Below are 18,726 nucleotides of genomic sequence, written 5' to 3'. Positions count from 1 at the left end.
AATGCAAATACTCAGCTCTGCACCTACACAGATTTGCTTATTCGTGAATACAGGTGTTCACAAAGGGCTCCATCCTGCACCCAGTGAAGTCAAAGGCAAAACACCCATTGACTTCAGTGGAGCAGAACCAGGCTTTATGTATGCAAAAAACCAACACCATCTCTTCATACAATTTCAAGCCAGGGAAAAGAAATATTGCGGACTAGCCTGAGCCTTTAGATGCAGCAATGAGTAAGAGGCAGAATGCGACCCCTCTACGCCATGAAGAATTGTGTCTCGGAGAGTCATAGTTCCTTCCCTGCTCCTGGGTGGCAGGAGGGGAAGTAATTCTCTGAAGTCCTGGAAAGGGTGCATCCTACTCCCTCCCACCCACACACCTGGCTTGCTCCTCTGGCCAGCAATCAAGGAGAGGCAGAGCCAAGTCCTCACCCCTGCCCACTTATGGAGAAGGGATACTAATACTATCCAGAAAGCAGAGGCTGTGCTCTACACTAGACCCAGGCCTGAGGTCCAGGTAGTCTGAGGAAGAGAGTAGGGACTTGGCTGGGAGGACCTTATTCCTTCCTCTGTCAATAAAGGCAAGGGCACATACCACCACCAGCAGCCGGTCATGGCAAACAGCCACGGCCTGATCTAGGCTTGTCCGAAGCATTAGGCGAACCATCCCAAAGAACAAATAAACCCTTGAAATATCAACATCTGTTCAGAGATAACAAGGGAAAAGTGGCTAAATCTGTTGGCTAAATTGTTCCCTCTGAATAGGCTGCCCAGGTCTAAGAGATTACGGACAAGATTTACTCAACATTTATGTCCAAACTCATTCTGCGCTTTTTAATCCCTCTCCAGGGATGCTACTACTTATCCTTCCAGATCAATCGTTAACTCTCTCTAATTTATGTTTATGGCTGACAAACACTAAGAGCTGAAATCGTCAGTGTTTGTGTCTTTAGGGTGAAGGTCACTGACTCCCTCTGCTCCAGGCCTGAAGGGTTCTCACTCCCCCTCGCCCTTAATAGGAGCAAGAAGACTGTGCCCTGAGAGAGCTCTTATCGACAAGAGAAAATAAAAATACTGAGGGGGTTCCAATAAAGTATGGCTGAAGGCTTAATGGGTTGAAATGCGAGCCTGGGTCTTTTCAAGGCACTCCCCTAGAAGCACAAAGTCAACGTTCAGACATGATTTCATCTGGGGCTGCTGATCATTTCCTGCCTCGGCAGCTTTGCTAAAAGGAAGAGCCTCCTTTCCCCTTCCAGAAACGCAGCCCATCTGATAAGAATAACTAAAGCAAACAAAAATGGTTGAATTCCAGTTGAGCTAATTCATCACCCAGTCAGAACTCCTGACAATTAGATCATCGAAAGAGCATTTGCTGAGCAAGGGAGACAGGGCTAAGCAGCAGGGAATGTAAGAGCTGGGGTACTGAGAGAAATAAAAAAGTGCTGAGGTCTGTCTGTGGCTTTTGTCTTCACTAGGGGAAAAGGTGGGTTCTCACCTCATGTTAACTAACACACGTGACTGTCCTAGTGAGGACAAGGCCACACCTAATTCATACCTGCACATGGTGTGTGTGAAGCCTAGAATTTTGCTCCAGCCTCTAACTGAGACTCTCTTGGTTAGCAGATTTACTAGAGGGTAACAATGGGCACCAAGTTTTAAGTGGCTAAAGGGAAACTGTCCTTTTTTTTTTTTTTTTTTGCTACTGCAACCCCTGTGCAGCACTACCCTCTCTGTCAGCACTGATACAGGGACATGCCTGTTATGCAGGTGTGTCTGTTTTGTGTCCCCTCACTGGTACCTTATATAAACCAAGACATGGTTACATTAAAAACTGCTAAAGGGCCACATGGTGTCCTAGTAGTGGCTGTAGGGCTGTATGGAAGATCTGAGACAAATACCTACAAGATTTCTATCAAGCGTTCTTAGGACTACAATAGCCACCTGCGGAAGTGAAGAAACAGATTGACAGAGCCAGAAGAGTACCCAGAAGTTACCTACTACAGGACAGGCCCAACAAAGAAAATAACAGAACGCCACTAGCTGTCACCTTCAGCCCCCAACTAAAACCTCTCCAAAGCATCATCAGGGATCTACAGCCTATCCTGAAGGATGACCCATCGCTCTCACAGATCTTGGGAGACAGGCCAGTCCTTGCTTACAGACAGCCCCCCAACCTGAAGTGAATACTCACCAGCAACCACACACCACACAACAGAACCACTAACCCAGGAACCTATCCTTGCAACAAAGCCCGTTGCCAACTGTGTCCACATATCTATTCAGGGGACACCATCGTAGGGTCTAATCACATCAGCCACACTATCAGAGGCTCGTTCACTTGCACATCTACCAATGTGATATATGCCATCATGTGCCAGCAATGACCCTCTGCCATGTACATTGGCCAAACTGGACAGTCTCTACATAAAAGAATAAATGGACACAAATCAGACATCAAGAATTATAACATTCAAAAACCAGTCAGAGAACACTTCAATCTCTTTGGTCACTTGATTACAGATGTAAAAGTGGCAATTCTTCAACAAAAAAACTTCAAAAACAGACTCCAACGAGAGACTGCTGAATTGGAATTAATTTGTAAACTGGATACAATTAACTTAGGGTTGAATAAAGACTGGGAGTGGATGTGTCATTACACAAAGTAAAACTATTTTCCCATGTTTATTCCCCCCCTACCCTCCTGCTGTTCCTCAGACATTCTTGTCAACTGCTGGAAATGGCCCACCTTGATTATCACTACAACAAGTCCCCCCTCCCCGGCTCTCCTGCTGGTAATAGCTCACCTTACCTGATCACGCTCGTTACAGTGTGTATGGTAACACCCATTGTTTCATGTTCTCTGTGTATATAAATCTCCCCACTGTATTTTCCACTGAATGCATCCAATGAAGTGAGCTGTAGCTCACGAAAGCTTATGCTCAAATAAATTTGTTAGTCTCTAAGGTGCCACAAGTACTCCTTTTCTTTTTGCGGATACAGACTAACACAGCTGCTACTCTGAAACTTAAACTAATCCAGGGCCCCTTTGGCTCGAACTGCTGCTGAGGTGATACACAGAGCCCTGTGGGGGAGACTTCATGTTTGCCTCCAACTATCCCTCCAATTAACCCAGGAAATGCAATGAGGGGTGCCACAATCAACTCTCCTCAGGTAGAAGAATGGATTAACCCAGTATGGGTCCTCTGAGGGTGATCAAAAGGGAGGAAAACATGGAGGATCCCTGAAATATTCCCATTCTAGATTAAGAGTCACAGAAATGACAGCACGGAAATTCTGCCCAACTGATGCTAACAGAAACTTGAGCATGTGGGATGCAAAATGGTGAAATATAACACCACCCCCCTCTCCCCAAAGAACAAATATTCAGAAACAGAGGAGAGGTGGTGGACGTAAATAAAACAGGAAATGGTACAGAGCATAAAAAGATGCATAGACCATAGTTTTATATAGATATAAGACATAGACCATAGACTTACATAGCTATAAGACACCAAAAATTAACAGGAAATTCTATATATTCTGAAGCCTCCATTGTAAACTACTGCCAGTGACAAAATACCAGACTAAATGGAACACTGGTCTCTTCAGGTAGGGTCAGTCATATACTACTTACCTTCCCTGAGGTGTTTTGTATCAGAGTCTATGGCAGTTATGTAAATTCACAGAAGACATTCTTAGAAGCAGGTCCCAATGCAACAATACAAACTCTGACAAACAACTTGTTACTACCAGTTACAATCCACTGTGTTATCTAAACCCACACTAATGGTGTGGGGTGCCAGGAAAACATTCAGCTCCCTTCCTGACAATGAAAGGATGGTATCGAAAATAATCCTGTTTGTATTTTTCTAAACAGCGAAGTGGCTTCAGGAGTCAGCATTTCTACCATGAACTACAACATAACCCTCAGGGGCCACAATCATCCCTGGTGTAACTCAGACCTATCTGGCTTTAAGATTAAACTCGATAAGTTTATGGAGGAGATGGTATGATGGGATAACACTATTTTGGTAATTAATTGATCTTTAAATATTCATGGTAAATAGGCCCAATGGCCTGTGATGGGATGTTAGATGGGGTGGGATCTGAGTTACTACAGAAAATTCTTTCCTGGGTATCTGGCTGGTGAATCTTGCCCATATACTCAGGGTTCAGCTGATCGTCATATTTGGGGTTGGGAAGGAATTTTCCTCCAGGGCAGATTGGAAGAGGCCCTGGAGGTTTTTCGCCTTGCTCTGTAGCATGGGGCATGGGTCACTTGCTGGAGGATTCTCTGCTCCTTGAAGTCTTTAAACCACGATTTGAGGACTTCAATAGCTCAGACATAGTTGAAAGGTTTTTCGCAGGAGTGGGTGGGTGAGATTCTGTGGCCTGTGTTGTGCAGGAGGTCAGACTAGATGATCATAATGGTCCGTTCTGACCTTAGTATCTATGAATCTATCAGTCTATTGGACAATCTAGTGGCCAAAGCCTCAGATTTTTGATGTTGGCTGCCAGTTATATTGCAAATAAAGGCCTTTAACTGGCCACTTAGCATCACCCACCGCTCCCACCAAGGAACAGTCTGAGCTCCCGTCCTCTAGATGCCCCTCACATCATGAAAATAACATTGTTATTCAAAAATCAGTCTGGAACCTGACCATTGCAACAGGATACGACCTCATGCAGGACATGATCAATGACGCAAAAGGACTTTCTTGAGAAGTGGATGAGGTCGTATCTTTTATTGAGCCTATTTCTGTTGGTCAAAGAGACAAGCTTTTGAGTTGCACAGAGCTCTTCTTCAGTTCAGCTCTTCTTCTTGAGTTAGCAATGTATTCGTTTTCAGTTCTCTGGAGCAAATACCAGCTTCCACTTAAAATCCATCCACTTTCACATGAAGCCCAAACCTTGAACCAAATTTTAATTCTAAAACTAAAGAGAAGATTTTCTATCTGAAACAAAACCCACAAATTGCTACTGAATTAATTCACTTAACTTTTAAATCCAAATTCAAAAATCCCCAGCACGCTCTCAAAAGACTGGCCCTCGCTACAAGCCCAATGCTGCTTCAGCTCCTGGGGATTCTCAGCATGCTTTGGGAGCAGCAGACAAGGAGTACTCTCCTCACCTCTGCTGATGGTGACGTCTGTGTGATTTCAGTGGCTGTTTCTACATTTTTCCTGAATATCTATCTGTTTTGCTGTCCAACTAGTGCAGCCCCAATGGTGTTGGCAAAAAAACCACCCCTGGCTGGTATACATGTATATGTTGTCTGATCCTGCTCAGAGCAGGTCTAGATGACAGTGGTGATAACACTGGAGGCTGGTCTACATTACTGCTTGTACCCATAGTAGCCACAGCGAGGCTTCACCACTGCTACAGCCATGGGGAGGGACTTCTGTGAAAGGCTCAGGGTGGGCAAGGCTGGCATGTGGTATAGCTGATGACTGCGGTGTCCAAATATAAAGCCATCCAGGCACACCCAACTTTCTGTCTCTTACATTCCCAAAGGATTTGCTACAAAACGTTGAAGAGAATTTATCGGCTCCGTGATTTGATGCCAGTTCTCGGTCTTGTCATTTGGGAGAACAAGAGGAACCAGAAAACCTGGCTCTCCAAGGTCCCTAACATGAGCCCTTCGATAGCTCAGCTGGTAGAGTGACGGACTGTAGGGGGCGCTCAGCAAGATATCCTTAGGTTGCTTGTTCAGCTCAAAGGAGAGCATCTTTTTCGATTGGGATGATTTAGTTGGGGTTGGTCCTGCTTTGAGATGACCTCCTGAGGTCTCTTCCAACCCTAATCTTCTATGAGTCTATAAATCACAGTCCATCTTAAACAGGAGGCAGTAGGGAAAACACTACAAACAATAGACAGGCTTCCCATATAGTCTGTGTCCCAATTTTGTCACACTTGGTTATCAGGACCACACTGCATTCTGGAACTCTATATAGCACACAGAGACATCTGCTTGCCAAATAATATAATTGCAAGTAAACACATAACTCCCATCACTTATTAAATTGAGAGTCTTCCCACTGACATTAGTGGGAGTTGGACTGGGCCCCAGACTGAGAGGGAAAAAAACCAGGCCCTAGAGAGAGCTAATTGATTTGGTGACTAGAGAAGAGCACCAGCACCAACCCTCAAATCTCAGAACATCTGGCATATGTCCTCCCAGGTCTCTCCTAGCTAGAAGTGAAAGAGCTGTGATGTGCAGCATGCCCAAAGGTGGGCAGTGCAGGGGAATGTGGAAAGCTGCAAGTTAAAATGAAGGCCTGGAATCAAAAGATGGGAATTATTCATGCTTAGTTGTTTCCCTTCCCCCACTCCAGCAAATCAGAGTCAAACACTAAAATGGAGACAAGGCCCCCTTTTGCTCTCGAAGGGCTAGAAGTCTTTTTATATTTAAATGAAAATCTGTCAAACTAATTAAGTGAAGATGTAACGGTCTCATTTTGTGCTCATTAGAGAACATCATAATGGCCATACATTCCTCCAAGGGAGCGAGAATGTGTGTGAGTGCATATTCTTAGAATGTCTCAGAAGATCCAGGCTCAGCTATGTCTTTTGTCTTTACTTTACACTTTGTGAGACAAACAAAGGCCGTAGTATTGCTGGAATTAGATGCAAAGTGCTACATATTACTGCAACTTTATGGGCGAGGGTTTTGCATGCACAAAAAAAGTTAGGAAACTCAAGTCATGGTTCCCACAGTGACAGTAATTTGGCCGTCATGTAGATATGGGGTGTGACAGATCATTGTATATGGTGTCCATTATTGCACTTGAACATATATGCACAATACAGTTGTTGCTGCGGGTTGCTTTGAATTTACTATTGGTAAAATCTCAAATAAGATGTTACATTGTCATTTTTTATTTTAATTTCCTCAGTTTTTAAAAAACAAAATATAGAGCAATGGCATTTTGAAATAAACTGCACAATATTTTGTCACATATAATTTTCTTTGTTTCTCCTTCTTTCCGCCTGCCCCAAACTTAAGCAAAGCAAGCCTTCCCCACTGTGGTCTATGATCTCCTCAAGTGTGAACTTTTACACTAAAACTGGGCTGGAATTAAGATGAGAATAAAAACTGATTTTGAATGAACCATGCACAGGAAAAGCAACTGATCATCAGAGCTCATTACTGCTCCATGTGTGGACAGAGTGGGAACTATTCAAAAGCAAACAGAGATTTGGGGTGTGGGGGGGGGGGGCTGTTCTGATGCAGTAGTAGCAAAAAGGCTGCCAAATGCTATGTGGCGAAATAGACAAAGGGCCAGCATAGAGACAGGAGGTTAGGCAGCTGGTCTCATCTCTCAGGCTATATGCACTGGAGACAATGGTTAGGTTTAGCTACAGATGGTAGGTAGACACTTCTTGAACCCACAGCTAGTGCCCCCACGTGTGATGGTGGCCACTAGAGAAAGATTAGGTAGGATGCCATGATGAAGTAAAGCTAGGAAAAAAGGTTATTAAACATACAGTACCACCAGGCAGGATTCCAAGAACTGATCAACAACAAAATTGTGATGAGTGTCATCATTGTTCCCATTGAAACAACATCTACAGTTCCACCAGCTAGAAAAGAATTAGGTTATCAATCCCCACACTACAGGGCATAAGTTGATCATCAGTTACTGTCAGAAAGAAATTTTCCTCCATGGTTAGTGTTGCACAAATAGGCACATTCTGGGGGTGTTTTGCAAAACACCCTGTATTTAACCACTGGCTGAGAGATGGTTGGACTATGGGTATATTCCAGCATAACGATTCCTATCGCCCACAAGTATTTCCAGTAAGTGGGCTAAATCAGATGCAAGGAACAGGAGCGCTGCCCAAGTGGAGACCTCCAGGTAAAGCTATCCATGTGCATTTGCTCCTTCCTAAGAATAAGTCAAGAGGAGGCTTTCATTTTCCTCAAGACAGAATTAGTCCCAGGCCAACTCCTTGCTGGGAGAGTAAGTATAGCATGACAGTGAGAGAGAACCACCCCTTCAACAGGGGGCATCATTAGACAATTATTGTATTGCAATCATTTATCCTCATCACTCCCAAAGCTTTGATGCCTTTGGGGAGGAATCAGTGTAATGAAACGATGCCCAGGCAAAGAGACATTTCCCTACCTCCCCTCTTCCACAAAATACATTAATCTAGTTTAGTGATAAATGAGGCTGTGTTACTGCCAGGAGACAGATCTCAGCTGAATCAGCCCTCATGTGGCACAGCGAGATAAATGGATTGCATTTTATATGATGGGCCTGGTTTGCAGAGGTGCCAGCTGACCTCGGTGGGAGCTGTGTACGTGCCTTGTGCACCAAAAAACCCATCCCTCTTACCTGCAGTGGGAACACCAGTAAATGCAGGATCGAGCCCTACATTACAACATCCTCATTCACTGGAACCCTGAATATAGCAAACCAAGGGGACAAGTGATAGGAGAACCGCCGAGTTTGGAATTAGTCTTCTATTATGCTTGGATGTTTATCCTAGGCTGAGTGTCTGCAAAATTTGGCCAATAATCTCCATTTGTATCCCACCCCCTCTTTTCGGGTTAGACCAGAAATGCCCTGGGACTGACCTTGTGGTATTTCAATAATTTTGCTTCTGTGCGAAGAAAGAAACCAGAAGTCCCAAAACCCTGAAAATCATGGTTGGAAAAGAGAGAGAGGGAATAGTGGGAGGAGATATAATGAACATTTCAGAACCCAGTAAAAGATTCCATTTTGGATCATTTATAGAAATGGGCCAGATTCAGGGGACTGCGATTGGTTCTCATTGGTCTAACCTTGTCCCCCTCAGCACAAGGCTTTCCACTACCAGTTGTTGCTGGTTTGACACTAACCTGATGCATAGCTCATTGAAGTTGATGGGAACATGTCCATTGACTTTAGTGTGGGCTTATACATCAGATCCCTAGTTACCTCTGATCCATGTTAGCCAAACCATGCAGTCCTTACTTAACGTAAGTCACCCATTTGCTTCAGTGGGGGATCTGCTTGGGGCAGGAGGATGACAGGGTTTGGCTTGATATTAATAATTTCCAGTTAAAACAAAAGCCTAAATCTTCTGTCACAGAAAGATAACAGCTTCCCCAGGGAAAGATCAGGAGAAAGAGAGAAGTATAAAAGTGTCTGAAAGTCTAATGGTGTCTGGAAGATGCGATTGTATTGTGATAGGGCATCCTCTGGTTTGTGATTATTTCTTTGCTCAAGGTAGTTATTGGATTGTCGTGACTTGTTTTCCCCATCTCCACAGGCACAGGCAGTCTCTCTACTGTGTTCTCCCCCACCTCCAATGAAGAAAAGCTTTGCCTTTCTTCTTATCACAGTTAAATGATACCTGCAACTTGAAAGACCCTCCCCCCATCCATGGCCTTAGGCAAATAAATCTAGTTCTCAGAAAGCTGATAGTGGGACAAATCCCCTGCTGGAAACTGACAGCGGACAGGTGATAATGACTACCTGTTGATTAGGGGGAGAGTCCCATCTCCCCAGCAACCCTTCTTCAGCTATCAGCTTTCACTCTCTTCCCTATGATCAAGCCTGCCATTATAGTGGGTGCCTAATTTCAAACGCTCACCACAGCCTGGAGCACTGATGGGGATGATTTTCTCGCTCAGTGCAGGACAGATCTTCCGGAGTGGTATGAATGATGAGAGAGATTCTTCTCCCTGACTGTTCTCTGACCCCATTGTGTTCCTGTGGTTTTCCCACCACACTCATGTATTTATTATGGCCCATTAATGTGTTAGATGTAGGAGTATACAAATAGCTCAATCGATAAGAAAGCCAATATGCTATCTGCAAAGTAAGTAGCATTAGCCTCTTACAAAGCATGCGCTCCTCAAAGCCTGTGGAGGTGGCTCAGCCAGACTGGCTTTCCATATGAAATGACCATGTGGAATTCATTATCTCTGCACATAATCACTTTAGCAGTATCCCATGGCCTGTCATGCCACTAAAGTCTCAGAGAACGGAATCAAAAAATAAGACAAGTTACAAAATAGAACACACCTATGAGAACCTACCAGGTCATCTAGTCCACCAGTTCCAGGTGTGTTCCCTACAGAACCTGTTTGAGCGCTCTTTACAGTCTCATTTTAAAGCCCACTGGGATTTTCAAATAAATTTAAGGGAGTTAAGCCTCCTGCTCCTGTAGATTTTCAACAGGAGCTGGGCACCTGACAGCCATAGGCCCCTTGGAAAACAGCAGCCCACACTTTATTAAAATGGAGCCCCTTGTGCACATGTCAGAAAGTAGGTTGCAGCTGTTCACCTACATTTGCTCATGTTGTTGCTGTGATTGCATCTGCAAATGAAGCAATTGCAATGACACCTAACTAGCCATTACCACATGCAATAGCTCATGTAACTGGGATTCACAACACATTTGGTCTCCAGCAATCAGCTCCCAGGCACAAAGTGTGTTTCTAGTCTACTCTAAGCAAAGTCCCTCTGTGCTAGATAGACCTATAACTGAAATGGCATCTTTCAGAGTAGCAGCCATGTTAGTCTGTATCCGCAAAAAGAAAAGGAGTACTAGTGGCACCTTAGAGACTAACCAATTTATCTGAGCATAAGCTTTCGTGAGCTATAGCTCACTTCATCGGATGCATCTGATGAAGTGAGCTGTAGCTCTCGAAAGCTTATGCTCAAATAAATTGGTTAGTCTCTAAGGTGCCACAAGTCCTCCTTTTCTTTTTGTGAAATGACATAGTCACCTAGCGCCGACTGTACAAATGCAGCTGCAGACAGCAGGTCACCCAAGTTCATTGAAACATGCTTGTATTGACTGGAGAGGCTGATCTTTGAAGTGGTTCTTGATGTAGGGAGCAGAATAGGGGGTGCTTTGAAACGCACAGGTCAATTTACTCTTTATACTCGCTAGATAAAAAGTAGCATTTAGCCTTTACTCATACATGAACTCAGCAAAACACACTCTGATCTAACCCTTCCTATATGCCATTGCATAGCACTGCTGCTTGTGCGTGTAAAGGACAGGGCGTCAGCCCTGGGCAAACAGGTCAAGCAGAAATCCAAGCCCAATTCGAAGCAGCCCATTCTAGTCTGCCAAACTGAACACAAACTTTTGGGGATTCAGGTTTGGCATGACATCACCAGCCCAGAAAGTCCTGTGCTCTAGGGACTTTGGTCTGGCACTCTGGCCCTGATCCCGCAAACCACTTAAACATATGCTTAATTTTAAGCACTCGTATTTAAAAGGACCTCATCTCTGGAGTCCAGTTGATAAGAAAAGTTCAGGGCTATGGGGAGAGAAGGAGCTCTGCATTTTAGGAGCTGATCCCCAAAAGCACAGGAAGGAGGAGATGTAAGATTGTTCATTCATATGGCCAGTCTTCTCCCACTTCTACACTCTTGATATGGGCTCTCAAAACATGCGCCCTTCCAGGCTGGCATCTATCATGCTCAGGATGGGATGGATGGAGAGAGAGACAATGTCATTGTACTGTGACACAGTTCAAGTTAGAAGGCCAGATCCTCAGCTGGTGTAAACTGGCATAGCTTCTATTGAAGTCACTGAAGCTATATTGATTTAAATCCTCTGAGAACCTGGCTCATAATCATCAGACTAAAGATGAGCCCAACTTCTGTGTCCAGCTATGCAGAATATGAACCTAGTGAGCTTCATAAAAGATAGGGACCATAAATCAACATGCCCATGCAAAAGATATGCAAATTACCATTGAGTAATATTCTGTAAAATTAAAAGGACCATAGGCCACTGTTTTACCAAGTGGGACAGTGTTGTGGATATTCATCCAGTGGATGATACACTGCAAACATCAACTCATCTCACACACTAACAAGCTCTCAGATGCGAAAGCCGCTGGGTCACTATTGTCCTAGAGTGGATTTGAACTGGTGGCTTTTGGGTGATTAAATAACTATTGCACATGTCAGTTAATATCCCCATGTACTTTTGGAAAGTCTTGGTTTAAAAGAAAAATGCCTCCTCAAACCAAATACAAGCTGAGTATGGAAAGGCATTTTCCCCTTTAATGCTCACCACTCTGTAGAAGGATTCTAAGCCCTTATCCTGCTTATTCATGGGGGGGGGAGGGTTCTTAATAAAAAAAAATCATTCTTGAGACGCTGTTGCTATGAAACTCCATGGTTCACAACAGATGGCAGTGAGAGCTGTTCTCAGGCCTGGCTCTGAAGCTCTCCACTCAAGCATACCATTAACATTCCTCAAATACCTCAGGCCCTGGCGGCTTCCATGCGGGCTGCCAGTCCCCTAGACAAACTCAATGCAGGCAGCTCCTCTGGTGGCGTCTCTCCTCAAGGTGCTCCGACAGCACTCGGACACATTTGGGACTGGCTTTAGGAGGGAGGCTGTCATCCCCCCCCCCCCCCCCCAGCCCCGCTTTAGCCACCAGATGCTACATCTGGGAAAATGCTCTGATTCCTAAAATCAAAACTCAGCTCATGTCTGAACCAGCTGGGGAGCTCTAACCACCCCTCTCTTTTGGTAAGTAGAGAGAGGCTGAGCATTTTCAACTCCCACTGACTTCCACAGGAGTTGTGGGTACTCAGCACTGGTCTGGATCAAGCCCTCAGCTGGTTTTAAAAGGGCTCTCATGGATTATTTCTGCTCGATGTTGAGGGATGAGGCAAAGAGCTAGTCCCCTAAATCTGAGGACGTTATCTTTCCACCACCTTTGGGGAGCACGACACTTCACAGAGACAGGGCTGTTGCCCTAAAGAGCTTATGGTCTAAATGGGACTGAGAACAGGCAGGAGGCTGGGAGGAGAACATCACCAAAGACGGGGAAGGGAATGTAGCACTGGAGAGATTAGTGATAGAAAACAAGCAGGGAAAAACTGCTGGAAGGGAAGGAGGAGGAGGGAAGGCTGCTGGATGTTCAGAAAGAGAGGAACTTCTTGACAGGGAGCAATGAGATAAACTATATACACCAGGGCTGGGCAAACTTTTTGGCCCAAGGGTCACATCTGGGTATGGAAATTGTATGGTGGGCCATGAATGCTGATGAAATTGGGGGTTGGGTTGTGGGAGGAGGTGAGGGCTCTGGCTGGGGGTGCGGGCTAGAAATAGGGAGTTCAGGGTGTGGGAGGGAGCTCTGGGCGGGCAGAGAGTTGGGGTGCGCTGGAGGGGGAGGGCTCTGGCTGGGCGTGCAAGCTCTGGGGTGGGGCTGGGGATGAGGGGTTTGGGATGCAGAAGGGTACTCTGGGCTGGGACTGAGGGATTCAGAGGATGGGAGGGGGGATCAGGGCTGGGGCAGGGGGTTGGGGCACGGGAGGGGGTCAGGGGTGCAGGCTCTAGCTGGTGCTTACCTCAAGCAGCTCCCAGAAGAAGCGGCATGTCCCCTCTCTGGTTCCTACGTGGAGGCCCGGCCAGGCGCCTCTGCGTGCTGCCCAGTCCGCAGGCGCCACCCCTGCAGCTCCCATTGGCCACAGTTCCTGGCCAATGGGGGTGGCACTTGGGGCGGGGGCAGCATGTGGAACGCCTTGGCTGCCCCTACACGTTAGAGACAGAGGGGGGACATGCTGCTGCTTCCGGGAGCCGCGCGGAGCCATGGCAAGCCCCTGACCCTGCTCCCCGGCTGGAGCACCAGAGCAGGACAAGCCCCGGACCCTGCTCCTTGGCAGGAGCTCGAGGGCCAAATTAAAACATCTGAAGGGCCAGATGCGGCCCCCGGGCCGTATTTTGCCCACCCCGATATACACGGTGTCCTGTATGTGACAATCTAGTTTAGCCAGTGGCCTATTACCATAGGTGCTGGAAATAGAGGTGCTCCTGCACCCCCTGATTTGAAGTGGTTTCCATCATATACAGGGTTACAGTTTGGTTCAATGGCTCTCAGCCCCCGCACTATACACATTGTTCCAGCCCCCCTGCCTATTATTACTTATATTATAGTAGTGCCCAGAACATGCTAGGTGCGCACAGACGCATGCTGTCGGAAGACACAATCCCTGTCCTGAAGAGTTCACAACCTAAAGTTTCTCTGGCTTTAGTACCTGCTTTGCTACTCCTGAAAAGTCCTTTATGAGGATCTGAAGCCTGCATCTACATGGGTAAAGACCTTCCCGGCTCCCAAGGCAAATTCCGAACAGCATCACCTCCACCGTGCGCACACAGCTCAAACCACGCTGGTCCCCTAGACCCAAACAGAAATGCTGACTTTGCAGGAAAGCATTTGAATCTGCTTTGCCTGTCATGGTAGCGTTGACCACACACAACTAGTGGGATCTGTGAGGGCTGATTTGCCTTAGGCTGCTGGGATGACTTATTTTTTTGATTTACACCTACCGAAGAGACAAAGAGGCAGATGCCGTAGGCAAAACGCAGTGAGTGGCGTTTGATGTGTGCAGCTGGCCATTTGCATAGCTGACCCGCTCAGGCAAAGCCTAGCTGCAATATGTGAGCGCTCATGCCTCATTGTGTTGTGCAGAAGAACTGCTCCCAGATTGCCTGGGGAATGGGGCTAAGCGACATGCTCACAAGTGGGGCTGACTAACATTTCTGAGCAGGTCGCTTTCATTTTAGCAACTGTTCTGCACGTATTAAAAAGCTGTCATTGCAGCGCATCGGGGGGATCTCTCTTTTGTGCAGGCCATAGACCACTGGTGACAGGAATATTTATGACTCTGTTATTCAGAGATGGCTTGTGGGGTTGCATATGCAGAGTCCTTCGTGGTTTGGAGCAGCCACACAGGAAATTTTCTCTCTCCCACACACACAATGGTTTAGATTTGGTTTATGAGCTTAAGTTACAAATAAAGAAGGAATGAAGTTTCCAGGTGGCTCTTTCATCCTTTCATCTTCTCTATTTTTTTTTTAAATCAGTCTTTAATCAAATTCCCGCTGTTCCCTCTATTGAGCAAAGGAGAGCTGGCATGGCTTTTAAGTGTCTGCACCCATGGCCTGTCCTATCACAGCCAAGCTGTGGCGATTCATTGTTAAGTGGTCTCTGCCGGCTGCAATCGCTAAAAAGCAAAAAGAAATGACTTGGCTTTGGCATCTGAAGTCAATGGTAATACCTGGTATTTGTACAGCCAACTGTGTGTTTATGTTTTTAACCCTTCGGAGACGTCAGACCGTTTGGAGATTATCGAATATACCAGAGAGAGTGAGAGAGAAATTACTGATACCCTCAGTCTGCGTCTACACTGAAAACACTACAGTGGCACGGCTGTACCACTGTAGTGCTTCAGCGTAGACACAACCTGCGCCGATGGGAGGGATTCTCCCATTGGCATAGGTAATCCACCTCCCTGAGAGGCAGTAGCTAGGTCCACAGAAGAATTCTTCCATCGACCTAGCACTGTTTACACTGGGGGGTTAGGTCAGTGTAGCTACATCTCTTGTGGACTCTTGACACATAGCTATACTGATGTAAAATCCTCCTGTAGACCAGGCCTGACATTTTTAAAACTACCTAAGGGGTTTTGGTGCCCAATTTCCATTAAAATTAATAGAAAATGGGGATCCAAATCCCTTACACAGCTTTGGAAATCTTAGCCATAATGTGTCTTATCTATATACATGTTATATGTTATAGATCGTAGAATCACTCAGGTGCAAGTCATCATTAATGATTCACAGAACTAGTGATGGACATTAGAATTGGATTCAGAGTAGCAGCCGTGTTAGTCTGTGCTCACAAAAAGAAAAGGAGGACTTGTGGCATCTTAGAGACTAACCAATTTATTTGAGCATGAGCTTTCGTAAGCTACAGTTCACTTCATCAGAAAGCTCATGCTCAAATAAATTGGTTAGTCTCTAAGGTGCCACAAGTCCTCCTGTTCTTTTTATTAGAATTGGAGATGCTCCTCTAGAGCCTGGTGTAAAAAAACCCACTGATGCCAGTGGCAGACTTCACTGGGCATTGGATCAGGACCCCAGCTCATTCCCTTGCCAATGCAAGATCGCCCACTCTAATATATCACTGACTACCTTGTTCCCACCCCACCCCTGCTCAGATAGATGGTCTGAACCTTTGAGAGATGTGCAGAGGGGAAGGCATCCACTCCCACCAAGCCAATGCAGCCACTTTACAGAAGTTAATTCAGTCACATGATTAAAGTGTACTCCTAACATGGATCCATCATGGGGAGAAGAGGACTGGAGACTCTGCACAGCAATAGATCCTCTGGCCTCACCCTTCCTACCATCCAACTAGGAACTGCGCCAGTCTGCAAGCAGCCCCCAGGGAACTGGAATTCGTACTGCACAGGAACGTCCTTTAAATACAGACCCTTCCAAAGGCAATGACCACCAGATCCATTGCCTTGGGGACCTCCATGGCTGCTGAGTTGGGGGCTGGCTTTGCCCCCAAAGGACTGCAGGAATATGTATGCTGGAGAACACACACACACACACACTTTCCTAAGCATTTAAAGGGCTGACAACCTGGGAAGTGACAGCATTCCGAGAAGTAAAGTTGCACTACAACCATTGTTCTGTCCTTACCATCCGTTTCTGCGAGTTCAGTTAAAAAATGGCACATAGGCAAGAAAAAAGCAGAGTCTTTTGGAGTGGATGGTATTTTACCTACAATGATGGGCATTTGCCCCATAAATCATCCCATTATCATTGCCAGAGCCTCTCTCTTTGTAAAGCTGTCACTCCTAAGACTATTCAGCATGCATTAGACATTGCAGCTTCAATAGGGCTAAGAGACCATAACCTATTTCATGACAATTTTCATAAACAGAAATCTCCAGAAGGAAACAATCCCTTTCATATAATTAGGAAAACAAACTCCAATGTCCCAGTAGTGCCAGTCAACCACTGTCTTCCCCCAACCTTCATATAGTGGGCCAGATCTCAGGAGGTAAAAACCTGCATTGATTTTTAATGGAGCTATACTGATTTACATGAGCTGAAGATCTAGCCCATCTTAGTAAATTACAGAATTACAGGCAAACTAATAGTGCTCACAGTAAAATGGGTAACTTGTCTACATATTTGTTCAGCATTATATTAAGGGAAATAAAACTATAGCCAGTAACCTAAATCCAAGTTCAAGTTCTTATCTGTGGAATTTAATAAGCAATCTATAAAGCTGCACACATTCTGGGCCAGATCCTCAGCTGGTGTAAACCGGTGTAGCTCCACAATAGAGTTTTACCTATTTACAATGGGGGATCTGGTTCTTTTACATTTGTATTCTGCTGCCTACAATCTCACCACACTAAGCACAGACAAATACATCTGTATGGCTGCTCCGTCCTTATTAAAAATAGTGAGGCAAAGCGTCACATGGCTTGAAACTTGCTTTATGCAGCCCTCACGGAACTAGTACAAATCTGTTACCTCATCTAGGCTTCAGCTAAAGATCGAATGACATGACACTGGAAATCTTAGCAATCCCTTAAAGTGGTTTGTGAGGACATTGTCTATTGGGGGTGGCCTGTAGTAAAAGATTTGTTGCACCCATCATGTTGAGCATGCTGGCTGGAGTACATCATCATGGCTTCTGAAGTCTATGGAGCTATGCCCATCTATATCAGCTGAAGGTCTGGCCTTAAATATTTTTCTCTGTCTCTTGAGGGGTACATGAGATCACCCGTCACCACAGTCCTTGAAGACCCTTTTAACTTAAAGCTCAGTAAGACTCTCTTCCCCTGGCCAGGATTTTAACATAGCTGGAGCAATGCTGTGCCCCGTTCCTGCTTGCTGCAAGTCTCACCCACAGCAGCGGCTGAGTAATCTCTCATTTCATCACTTGGACACTTGTTTGTTCACTTGGAATCCTCCAGCATTTAGGATCAACCAGATTCTTCAATTTTCCCTCCTCCCAAACCCTAGCACACAAACTATTCCTCAAGCAGGTATAAAGCCGAGACCAGCTCGCTCTGCAGTAGCTGCCTGGAGGCTGCTTACCTTATGAAAAACCAGACCAAGCCTCAGGTAGCCCCATCCTTGCTAGTGCGCTGCTCCTAAGACAGAAGGCACCGTACAGGTGACCTGCCATGTGGCAGGCTGCTCAGCACTGAAGGGAAAGAATTAGAAGGCTGTCTCAGACAAGGAAGAAAAACGAGGATAGCAATTAAGATAACAAGCCTCAGATACAGGTGGTTCGGGCTGAGGCACCTCAGGACTGACCCAGCAGCTAAGTAGGCAGCTCCAGCAGTAAATGAGGAAAGGCAGCTCAAATTACTGCCCTCCTTCCAACCAATCGTCAGCAGGCCTGACAAAGGAGCAGAGTCCGTGGTGGAAGGGGAAATACACAGAGTGAAGATGCCAGGCAGCTTCTGTCATGATTTCTGGGGAATGTGATCCTCTCCTATTCCTGCCACAGCAGCACTTGAGGAAGTCACCAGCAGAGATCAGTAGCTGACAACCTCTTGTAACGTGTCGCCTCATCTCTACAGCATCGGAACACCTCTCAATCTGTAACATATTTATCCTCATTACACCTCTGTGAGGTAGGGGAGCATTATCCCTATTTTACAAACGAGGTGACGGAGGCAAATTATCACACACAAGTCTGGCAGAGCAGGGAATTAAACACCCAGGTCTCCTACATCCTGATTTAGCACTCTAACCACTGGACCACGCTTCCATCTCTCAGAGATCACTGCTGATGTGAGGCTGTTTGGTTTTCCTATTGCAGTTTAACACTGGAAACATCACCATTTCCAACAATGCTGCAAAGAGTTGGTAAATAGGGGGACGGAGTAGTAGCTGAAGTCTGAATTTGTCCAGCTCTTCTCAACTTCTGACAGATCT

The 18,726-nt window shown here is 45.7% G+C and overlaps 1 protein-coding gene across 1 annotated transcript in view; it reads right to left on the bottom strand.

The window, feature by feature from the left end:
• SHROOM3 (shroom family member 3) overlaps window positions 1–18,726 on the bottom strand; it is a 165,056-nt gene that overhangs the window by 125,680 nt on the left and 20,650 nt on the right. The window lies entirely within an intron of this gene.

Source organism: Caretta caretta, chromosome 4 (assembly GCF_965140235.1).
Source record: "Caretta caretta isolate rCarCar2 chromosome 4, rCarCar1.hap1, whole genome shotgun sequence".
In the NCBI taxonomy this organism is placed as follows: Eukaryota; Metazoa; Chordata; order Testudines; family Cheloniidae; genus Caretta; species Caretta caretta.
This window is presented reverse-complemented; position numbering and strand designations above follow the sequence as displayed.